We start from the raw sequence: 12,128 nt of genomic DNA on the forward strand, positions 1-12,128 counted from the left end.
TTCCTTTGCCTTGATAAGCTTTCTTATTTCAGTCACTGTGCTAGAATGTCAGCCATAAAGCAGGGCAGGACTGCTGCTTCCAATGGGGATCTGATGAGATCTGTGCAGCCACTGGGACAGAATGCTCTGTTATACAGATAGCTAGAATCTCAGCTGCCATAAAGCAGGACAGGAATGCAGCATCCAATCGGGATCAGATAGGATCTGTGCAGCCACTGGGACAGAATGGTCTGTTATACAGATAGCTAGAATCTCAGCTGCCATAAAGCAGGACAGGACTGTTGCTTACAATGGGGATCAGATAGGATCTGTGCAGCCACTGGGACAGAATGTTCTGTTATACAGATAGCTAGAATCTCAGCTGCCATAAAGCAGGACAGGACTGCTGCTTACAATGGGGATCAGATAGGATCTGTGCAGCCACTGGGACAGAATACTCTGTTATACAGATAGCTAGAATCTCAGCTGCCATAAAGCAGGACAGGAATGCAGCATCCAATCGGGATCAGATAGGATCTGTGCAGCCACTGGGACAGAATGGTCTGTTATACAGATAGCTAGAATCTCAGCTGCCATAAAGCAGGACAGGACTGCTGCTTACAATGGGGATCAGATAGGATCTGTGCAGCCACTGGGACAGAATGGTCTGTTATACAGATAGCTAGAATCTCAGCTGCCATAAAGCAGGACAGGACTGCTGCTTACAATGGGGATCAGATAGGATCTGTGCAGCCACTGGGACAGAATGTTCTGTTATACAGATAGCTAGAATCTCAGCTGCCATAAAGCAGGACAGGACTGCTGCTTACAATGGGGATCAGATAGGGATTTTTATTAAAAAATATGAACAATAACAATAAACAAAATCAAAATGTCATAACAAACAAATCAAAACATACAACAGATACATATTCAAAAATCCATAGTTTTTTCCCATGAAAAATCTATCCCCCTCCACAATTTATTGTTTTCTTTATTAATATTTATTTCTTTCAATTGCCAGTCCCTTTTTGCATTAAAAATCTCTATCTTATTTGTTAGTCTTGTTTCTTGCAAAAAATAAATGTCATTTTCTTCTTTCTCCAAGTTACTAAACACTTCCCGTCTTTTTTTAACATTTTTAATACTACACACATTTATAGTACTAAATTTAATTATTTGTTCAGGCATCTTGGAGATTTAGTTGTTCGCACAGGATTGTGTTCGGCATGTCTTTTATACTGGGGTTTCCCCATGCCACCCAACGACTCCACCAGGAGATCCTCCTCATCAATGGACTCCCACTCTTCCTCACTATCTATCCTTCCTTTCCTTTTCTTCCCTTGCTCCTCCACAATTCCTTTTTCCACATTTGATGGACCCTCAGATTCTAATACAGAATCTTTCTTTCTTTTGCCCAAACCACTGCTGGGGGGTACCACATTCTTTTTAATTGACCTTTCCTTGACTCTCTTTTTTACCTCCTTTTTGTTCCCTTCATCCCTTTTTTTCTCTTCACCAATCCTTCTCAATTCCTCTTCCTCCTCTGCCAAATCCCCCCATGACTTTCCTGAGGGCAATTCAAATCTGTTTGAAGTTTTGATTTCACTTTCTAAGATCATTTTTCCTGCTTTTTTTCCTGCCACCTTCCAGTCATCCCCCCTTCCCTGCACTGATGTAACAGTACTTTCTGCCTTTTGGTTTTCTTTACTTTGACAGGGGGCAACCTCATTGTTCCCTTCCTCCTCCCGCCTTTCTTCTGTTACATCTTCCTGAAATATTTCCTCCTCTATTCTTGGGCAAAGTTTAACAATATTGTGCCAGGCATTAGGACAATCACGGTGTGTATGACCCAGTTCCGCACACAGGTTACACCTCACATTCTCGCAGTCTTTGTTGACATGCCCCTGGGCCCCACACAATGTGCACATCTTTATTGTACAGTCTCCCCGCCAAATGCCTCCTTGATCCACACTTATAACATTGACGGGGCTGCCCTGGATAAAAGCAAACACCCCTTTCTCTGCCTATAAAAAATGAATTTGGGAGATGCTGTGTCATGTTGTTTTGCACATTCAGCCTCACTTGAGCCTTCCAACCCACCACCCAAAATCCTTCCTCATTATATACAGGTTTTAAAGGCATCAAAACATTGCATTGTCTCTTTAACCAGACTAACACATCAGCAGGAGGGACAGACTCATTCTTAAAAAAGATTGTTACTGTTTTTACTTCTGGTTTTGAGACTGGACTCGCCCTGAAGCCTTCCCATGCTGAGGATGTCTTTTTATCTTGATATAAATTCCAAAATCTGTCTAAACCTTGGGACAACTTGAAACTTATTTCAAAATCAATATCTGACACATTTACAAAAGCAAAAACATCTGCAGGAGTAAATCCCATTGATTGTTTGATTAAGTTTTTACACACATAGTGGCTACCTGGTGATTTCTCCTTTTCTCCCTCCCATTTGATTTTAACCACATTTCTCCTTTTGAAAGTGAGCCCATCATGAAATGATTCCTCCTGCCTTGCAAAAAATTTCCTTTTCTCCCAGAAAGACCTACTATCCTGTTTACCTTGTTCAGGATCAACTCCATTTTGAGCAAATTGTTGTGTTGTTTCCTCAGGTAAAGCACTAGTTGCTTCATTCTCAGCAGCTTGTGTCTCCCCCTCCCCCTCCACCTCATTTACATTCCCTTCAGAGACTGCACATTCCTTGTTGTTAAACAAAACATTTTCATTCCTTTCTTTTCCATTTGTTTCAGACAAATTATTTGCACCATTATCATCTGATTCCCCCCCACCTTCATTCAGCACAAAATCCAAATAAGAGGATTCAAAGGTCTTTTTCCCTCCACTGGACATTTGTTTAAACCGTTCCTTGTTTTTATACACCTCCTCCCATGGTTTAATCACTAATAACAAAGCCTCCATATTTTCCACCACCTCCTCCAGTTCTTTATTCATTTCTGCCAGTTTCCTGATGCCTTGAGCTCTGAAATGTCCCTTAGCAGATTTAACATTTGAAAGTTCCCTCTCAATGTTTTTTTCCAAAGTATTTCTCCTGTTACTTAACAGTTCCATAGCTCTGAGTGATTCAATGATGTGTGAGGTATTAACAGTGTGTCCACTACTAGTCCCATTAGAAGAGTCATTAGCCAGTGCTCCACTCACCCGTGCCCCAGTCCTGGTCTCCTCTGTGCCATCCAGCGCCCCCTCTGCCACTGCCACAGCAAGCTGGCCACACAGCGCCTCAAGCCCTGCCATATGTTTAGCAGGACTATCCTTCACGCTTGCCTCCCTGCTAGTCACTTCCTCCACAGTGTTTGTCTCAATGTTGTTGGTGTAACAATGTGCTGGAGCTGCAGTTCTCAGAGTCTCACCTGAAGCCTCACTGCTGCTGCTTGCGGACGCCATCTTGTCCTTTTCCTCAGCACTAGCACCGGAGCTCCCTCCTTCTGCCTGGGCCTCAGATACTTCACTGTCGCCCACCTCTGCGTTACTGAGGGAACACTCCAAAAGGGTACTTGCACCACATCTGCTCACTTCTGAAACACTTTGGGGGCTGCTGGAATCCACTGCTTTCTCCATGGGCATTTCACAGGGGGAGCTTGCACCAGGCAAATCCTCCATATTGGCTTTTTGATCAGACACTTCTGCTGACTGTGTTACTTCCATCATTTCTTCACTCTTTGCTTTATTACACACCACTTCACATGAAGTTTTCTTGCTTTTGCAAAAGACTTTCTTTATGGTTTCTTTTGGGACTTTTTTCCCAACACCTAAAGTCTTTGTTCCACTTTTAACACGAGCTGACATCCTTCTCTCCATTTCCAAGTTGTAGGCAAATAAGAAAGTCCAAAAGAAAGTGTAAACTGCACCCCCAGACCCTTGCTGGGCCTGGGGTAAGCTCTGTAACTCAGGAGCTCCTCACACGCACGTCCTTCCTGATTGGGGATCAGATAGGATCTGTGCAGCCACTGGGACAGAATGTTCTGTTATACAGATAGCTAGAATCTCAGCTGCCATAAAGCAGGACAGGACTGCTGCTTACAATGGGGATCAGATAGGATCTGTGCAGCCACTGGGACAGAATGTTCTGTTATACAGATAGCTAGAATCTCAGCTGCCATAAAGCAGGACAGGACTGCTGCTTACAATGGGGATCAGACAGGATCTGTGCAGCCACTGGGACAGAATGCTCTGTTATACAGATAGCTAGAATCTCAGCTGCCATAAAGCAGGGCAGGACTGCTGCTTACAATGGGGATCAGATAGGATCTGTGCAGTCACTGGGACAGAATGTTCTGTTATACAGATAGCTAGAATCTCAGCTGCCATAAAGCAGGACAGGACTGCTGCTTCCAATGGGGATCTGATGAGATCTGTGCAGCCACTGGGACAGAATGCTCTGTTATACAGATAGCTAGAATCTCAGCTGCCATAAAGCAGGACAGGAATGCAGCATCCAATCGGGATCAGATAGGATCTGTGCAGCCACTGGGACAGAATGGTCTGTTATACAGATAGCTAGAATCTCAGCTGCCATAAAGCAGGACAGGAATGCAGCATCCAATCGGGATCAGATAGGATCTGTGCAGCCACTGGGACAGAATGGTCTGTTATACAGATAGCTAGAATCTCAGCTGCCATTAAGCAGTACAGGACTGCAGCATCCAATCGGGATCAGATAGGATCTGTGCAGCCACTGGGACAGAATGGTCTGTTATACAGATAGCTAGAATCTCAGCTGCCATAAAGCAGGACAGGACTGCTGCTTACAATGGGGATCAGATAGGATCTGTGCAGCCACTGGGACAGAATGTTCTGTTATACAGATAGCTAGAATCTCAGCTGCCATTAAGCAGTACAGGACTGCTGCTTCCAATGGGGATCAGATAGGATCTGTGCAGTCACTGGGACAGAATGTTCTGTTATACAGATAGCTAGAATCTCAGCTGCCATAAAGCAGGACAGGACTGCTGCTTCCAATGGGGATCTGATGAGATCTGTGCAGCCACTGGGACAGAATGCTCTGTTATACAGATAGCTAGAATCTCAGCTGCCATAAAGCAGGACAGGAATGCAGCATCCAATCGGGATCAGATAGGATCTGTGCAGCCACTGGGACAGAATGGTCTGTTATACAGATAGCTAGAATCTCAGCTGCCATAAAGCAGGACAGGAATGCAGCATCCAATCGTGATCAGATAGGATCTGTGCAGCCACTGGGACAGAATGGTCTGTTATACAAATAGCTAGAATCTCAGCTGCCATTAAGCAGGACAGGACTGCTGCTTACAATGGGGATCAGACAGGATCTGTGCAGCCACTGGGACAGAATGGTCTGTTATACAGATAGCTAGAATCTCAGCTGCCATTAAGCAGGACAGGACTGCTGCTTACAATGGGGATCAGATAGGATCTGTGCAGCCACTGGGACAGAATGTTCTGTTATACAGATAGCTAGAATCTCAGCTGCCATAAAGCAGGACAGGACTGCTGCTTACAATGGGGATCAGATAGGATCTGTGCAGCCACTGGGACAGAATGCTCTGTTATACAGATAGCTAGAATCTCAGCTGCCATAAAGCAGGGCAGGACTGCTGCTTACAATGGGGATCAGATAGGATCTGTGCAGTCACTGGGACAGAATGTTCTGTTATACAGATAGCTAGAATCTCAGCTGCCATAAAGCAGGACAGGACTGCTGCTTCCAATGGGGATCTGATGAGATCTGTGCAGCCACTGGGACAGAATGCTCTGTTATACAGATAGCTAGAATCTCAGCTGCCATAAAGCAGGACAGGACTGCTGCTTACAATGGGGATCAGATAGGAACTGTGCAGCCAGTGGGACAGAATGTTCTGTTATACAGATAGCTAGAATCTCAGCTGCCATAAAGCAGGACTGCTGCTACATTTCAGACTGGATCACAAATGAAAACATTTATAGGACATAAAAAATGGTGTCAGTTCAGTCTATGATGCATACCTATAAATAGCAAAGAGTGCTATGGCAAAGAGAAAGTATGGGTAATGAAACATGCACAGATGATATAATAATGGGATTACTTATTTCTTGGACATAACTCTGCTGTATCATAAGCAAATACATGATTAGGGCTGGCTTACTAGTAGAACAGAGGGCAAGTGATAATTTCATGCATGACTTGTGCTATTCTGGTCCCTTTGTACCCAAATTGCCTTGTCAACCCTTTGTTCCACTTATGTTACCTGTGATCTTGTGTATCAGCCAATTGTACTCCGGCTTTTAACACCGCTGTGATGACTGGAATTGCCCCCCTTGTCTCCTGCTACCCCCCCCCCCCCCAAAACCCTAAAACCCAAACCTTTTTTAATCTATTGCCCATGTAAAATAGGAACCCATATCTTTTGTATGAAGGTATTCAATTAAGTAAGTAAGTAAGTAAGATTCAATTAAGTAAGTAAGTAAGTAAGATCACTTCCATGGAACTGATTTTTAAATGGATCTTATTGTGGAAGCCAATCATTATTGAGCTTTATAAGAAAAGCAGACACATCATCACATGTTGCTTCTGCTGGACTCTGAGCAGCCACATACACAAGCAGATATTCTACCACTTATCCCATGATCCCTATGGGCAAAGCCAGCCTTGTGCCAAAATGTGCCATAAAATATTTTACTGTCAGGCATTATCTAATTGTGCAAGCTCATAAATTACCCTATTATATACATATCATACACAAGAGCCATGAATATATTGTTAATGATATCCTTATAAATGGTGCTTAGTGATGTCATCCATTCTAATTGGAGCTTAGTGATGTCATTTCTGTCACGTGACTCACTGAAACTTGTGTATCATAATAAATAAAGTACCTCCTGTTGCAAAGTATAAGGATATTAGAAGTCACCTCGGAGTTCCATGACCTTCGGCCTCGTGTTTTTATATGTTCACGGAACTCCTCGGTTACTTATAATATCCTTATATTTTACAAGAGTGGGTACTTTATTCACTATATAAACTCCCTATTAAGAGATGTGATTATGAGTGTTTTACAGTAAATGCACAAAATGTTATGTTTTACTCAATGGAGGCACACTTATCAAATGGTGAGTTCTTAATTTCATCCATTGATTCATACTTCACTAAGGATCCCATAGAAATGAAAAAGAAATAGCAGAATTACACTCTACTCTCTACACTCTACTCTGTGGTAAATATAGCCCCATAGTGTTTCTTTTATACAAAGTGTCAGGTTTGTTCACAAACCCCCCTTTTTTTTTTTTTTTTTTTTTTAAAGCAAAGTCAAGTGAAAATAGATGATGTTCCTTTAACTATAAGCATCTAAAGAAATTTATATATTATACACACTGAGGGGTTCTGTGACCATATAAAGGCACAAGGCTGCAGGCTGAGTTATACAGGGAACTCTGAGTATCACTCATGTATTATAAGGGATAATGTACCCCCTACTGTCAATGATAAGGATATTAGAAGTCACTGAGGGGTTGTTCTGTGACCATATAAAGACACAAGGCTGCAGGCTGAGTTATACAGGGAACTCTGAGTATCACTCATGTATTATAAGGGATAATGTACCCCCTACTGTCAATGATAAGGATATTAGAAGTCACTGAGGGGTTGTTCTGTGACCATATAAAGGCACAAGGCTGCAGGCTGAGTTATACAGGGAACTCTGAGTATCACTCATGTAGTTTAAGGGATAATGTACCCCCTACTGTAAATGATAAGGATATTAGAAGTCACTGAGGGGTTGTTCTGTGACCATATAAAGGCACAAGGCTGCAGGCTGAGTTATACAGGGAACTCTGAGTATCACTCATGTATTATAAGGGATAATGTACCCCCTACTGTCAATGATAAGGATATTAGAAGTCACGGAGGGGTTGTTCTGTGACCATATAAAGGCACAAGGCTGCAGGCTGAGTTATACAGGGAACTCTGAGTATCACTCATGTATTATAAGGGATAATGTACCCCCTACTGTAAATGATAAGGATATTAGAAGTCACTGAGGGGTTGTTCTGTGACCATATAAAGGCACAAGGCTGCAGGCTGAGTTATACAGGGAACTCTGAGTATCACTCATGTAGTTTAAGGGATAATGTACCCCCTACTGTAAATGATAAGGATATTAGAAGTCACTGAGGGGATGTTCTGTGACCATATAAAGGCACAAGGCTGCAGGCTGAGTTATACAGGGAACTCTGAGTATCACTCGTGTATTATAAGGGATAATGTACCCCCTACTGTAAATGATAAGGATATTAGAAGTCACTGAGGGGTTGTTCTGTGACCATATAAAGGCACAAGGCTGCAGGCTGAGTTATACAGGGAACTCTGAGTATCACTCATGTAGTTTAAGGGATAATGTACCCCCTACTGTAAATGATAAGGATATTAGAAATCACTGAGGGGTTGTTCTGTGACCATATAAAGGCACAAGGCTGCAGGCTGAGTTATACAGGGAACTCTGAGTATCACTCATGTATTATAAGGGATAATGTCCCATAAAACTATATAGAAATCCACTAAATTATACTGTGAATAAAGTACCCCCTATTGCGAAATATACGGATATTATAATTCACAGAGGATTTCAGTGATACAGTGATGACATCACTAAGAGTCATTTAAAAGAATATAATTTACAGAATACTCGTGGCTTTTGTGTATTATAAGGATATTTGTGGTATATGTAATATGCCTGCTTATTCTGTTTACATGGCACTAACTGTACCTGTACAGTTGGCATATAAAATATTGTTAATGTTTAAATCATTTTTATCAATGGCCATTAAATGCTATCACACCCCAGTTGTGACTCATGTGGTTATCGTGCAATCCGCTGAGAGATACTCTACACTGTGTAGCTGTACAGACCAGGTTTTACTTTTCCTCATTTCAAGTTTGGCTATTGCCCCCTTCTTCTTTTTTTCCCAAGTACCTGCTCCAGGAAAGTGGGAGAGATGGTGCCTATAGTAACAGTGGGATAATAGTCTCTGGGAAGGGAGTGTGACTGTGGGATAGCAGGTATAGTAGGGAGAGATGGTGTCTATAGTAACAGTGGATAATAGTCTCTGGGAAGGGAGTGTGACTGTGGGATAGCAGGTATAGTAGGGAGAGATGGTGTCTATAGTAACAGTGGGATAATAGTCTCTGGGAAGGGAGTGTGACTGTGGGATAGCAGGTATAGTAGGGAGAGATGGTGTCTATAGTAACAGTGGATAATAGTCTCTGGGAAGGGAGTGTGACTGTGGGATAGCAGGTATAGTAGGGAGAGATGGTGTCTATAGTAACAGTGGATAATAGTCTCTGGGAAGGGAATGTGACTGTGGGATAGCAGGTATAGTAGGGAGAGATGGTGCCTATAGTAACAGTGGGATAATAGTCTCTGGGAAGGGAGTGTGACTGTGGGATAGCAGGTATAGTAGGGAGAGATGTGTCTATAGTAACAGTGGATAATAGTCTCTGGGAAGGGAGTGTGACTGTGGGATAGCAGGTATAGTAGGGAGAGATGGTGCCTATAGTAACAGTGGATAATAGTCTCTGGGAAGGGAGTGTGACTGTGGGATAGCAGGTATAGTAGGGAGAGATGGTGTCTATAGTAACAGTGGATAATAGTCTCTGGGAAGGGAGTGTGACTGTGGGATAGCAGGTATAGTAGGGAGAGATGGTGTCTATAGTAACAGTGGATAATAGTCTCTGGGAAGGGAATGTGACTGTGGGATAGCAGGTATAGTAGGGAGAGATGGTGCCTATAGTAACAGTGGGATAATAGTCTCTGGGAAGGGAGTGTGACTGTGGGATAGCAGGTATAGTAGGGAGAGATGTGTCTATAGTAACAGTGGATAATAGTCTCTGGGAAGGGAGTGTGACTGTGGGATAGCAGGTATAGTAGGGAGAGATGGTGTCTATAGTAACAGTGGATAATAGTCTCTGGGAAGGGAGTGTGACTGTGGGATAGCAGGTATAGTAGGGAGAGATGGTGCCTATAGTAACAGTGGATAATAGTCTCTGGGAAGGGAGTGTGACTGTGGGATAGCAGGTATAGTAGGGAGAGATGGTGTCTATAGTAACAGTGGATAATAGTCTCTGGGAAGGGAGTGTGACTGTGGGATAGCAGGTATAGTAGGGAGAGATGGTGTCTATAGTAACAGTGGATAATAGTCTCTGGGAAGGGAGTGTGGCTGTGGTATAGTAGGTATAGTAGGGAGAGATGGTGTCTATAGTAACAGTGGATAATAGTCTCTGGGAAGGGAGTGTGACTGTGGGATAGCAGGTATAGTAGGGAGAGATGGTGTCTATAGTAACAGTGGATAATAGTCTCTGGGAAGGGAGTGTGACTGTGGGATAGCAGGTATAGTAGGGAGAGATGGTGCCTATAGTAACAGTGGATAATAGTCTCTGGGAAGGGAGTGTGACTGTGGGATAGCAGGTATAGTAGGGAGAGATGGTGTCTATAGTAACAGTGGATAATAGTCTCTGGGAAGGGAGTGTGACTGTGGGATAGCAGGTATAGTAGGGAGAGATGGTGCCTATAGTAACAGTGGATAATAGTCTCTGGGAAGGGAGTGTAACTGTGGGATAGCAGGTATAGTAGGGAGAGATGGTGTCTATAGTAACAGCGGATAATAGTCTCTGGGAAGGGAGTGTGACTGTGGGATAGCAGGTATAGTAGGGAGAGATGGTGCCTATAGTAACAGTGGATAATAGTCTCTGGGAAGGGAGTGTGACTGTGGGATAGCAGGTATAGTAGGGAGAGATGGTGTCTATAGTAACAGCGGATAATAGTCTCTGGGAAGGGAGTGTGACTGTGGGATAGCAGGTATAGTAGGGAGAGATGGTGTCTATAGTAACAGTGGATAATAGTCTCTGGGAAGGGAGTGTAACTGTGGGATAGCAGGTATAGTAGGGAGAGATGGTGCCTATAGTAACAGTGGATAATAGTCTCTGGGAAGGGAGTGTAACTGTGGGATAGCAGGTATAGTAGGGAGAGATGGTGTCTATAGTAACAGCGGATAATAGTCTCTGGGAAGGGAGTGTGACTGTGGGATAGCAGGTATAGTAGGGAGAGATGGTGCCTATAGTAACAGTGGATAATAGTCTCTGGGAAGGGAGTGTAACTGTGGGATAGCAGGTATAGTAGGGAGAGATGGTGTCTATAGTAACAGCGGATAATAGTCTCTGGGAAGGGAGTGTGACTGTGGGATAGCAGGTATAGTAGGGAGAGATGGTGCCTATAGTAACAGTGGATAATAGTCTCTGGGAAGGGAGTGTGACTGTGGGATAGCAGGTATAGTAGGGAGAGATGGTGTCTATAGTAACAGTGGGATAATAGTCTCTGGGAAGGGAGTGTGACTGTGGGATAGCAGGTATAGTAGGGAGAGATGGTGTCTATAGTAACAGTGGATAATAGTCTCTGGGAAGGGAGTGTGACTGTGGGATAGCAGGTATAGTAGGGAGAGATGGTGTCTATAGTAACAGTGGATAATAGTCTCTGGGAAGGGAATGTGACTGTGGGATAGCAGGTATAGTAGGGAGAGATGGTGCCTATAGTAACAGTGGGATAATAGTCTCTGGGAAGGGAGTGTGACTGTGGGATAGCAGGTATAGTAGGGAGAGATGTGTCTATAGTAACAGTGGATAATAGTCTCTGGGAAGGGAGTGTGACTGTGGGATAGCAGGTATAGTAGGGAGAGATGGTGCCTATAGTAACAGTGGATAATAGTCTCTGGGAAGGGAGTGTGACTGTGGGATAGCAGGTATAGTAGGGAGAGATGGTGTCTATAGTAACAGTGGATAATAGTCTCTGGGAAGGGAGTGTGACTGTGGGATAGCAGGTATAGTAGGGAGAGATGGTGTCTATAGTAACAGTGGATAATAGTCTCTGGGAAGGGAATGTGACTGTGGGATAGCAGGTATAGTAGGGAGAGATGGTGCCTATAGTAACAGTGGGATAATAGTCTCTGGGAAGGGAGTGTGACTGTGGGATAGCAGGTATAGTAGGGAGAGATGTGTCTATAGTAACAGTGGATAATAGTCTCTGGGAAGGGAGTGTGACTGTGGGATAGCAGGTATAGTAGGGAGAGATGGTGTCTATAGTAACAGTGGATAATAGTCTCTGGGAAGGGAG

This window comes from Xenopus laevis, chromosome 1L (assembly GCF_017654675.1).
Source record: "Xenopus laevis strain J_2021 chromosome 1L, Xenopus_laevis_v10.1, whole genome shotgun sequence".
Taxonomy (NCBI): Eukaryota; Metazoa; Chordata; class Amphibia; order Anura; family Pipidae; genus Xenopus; species Xenopus laevis.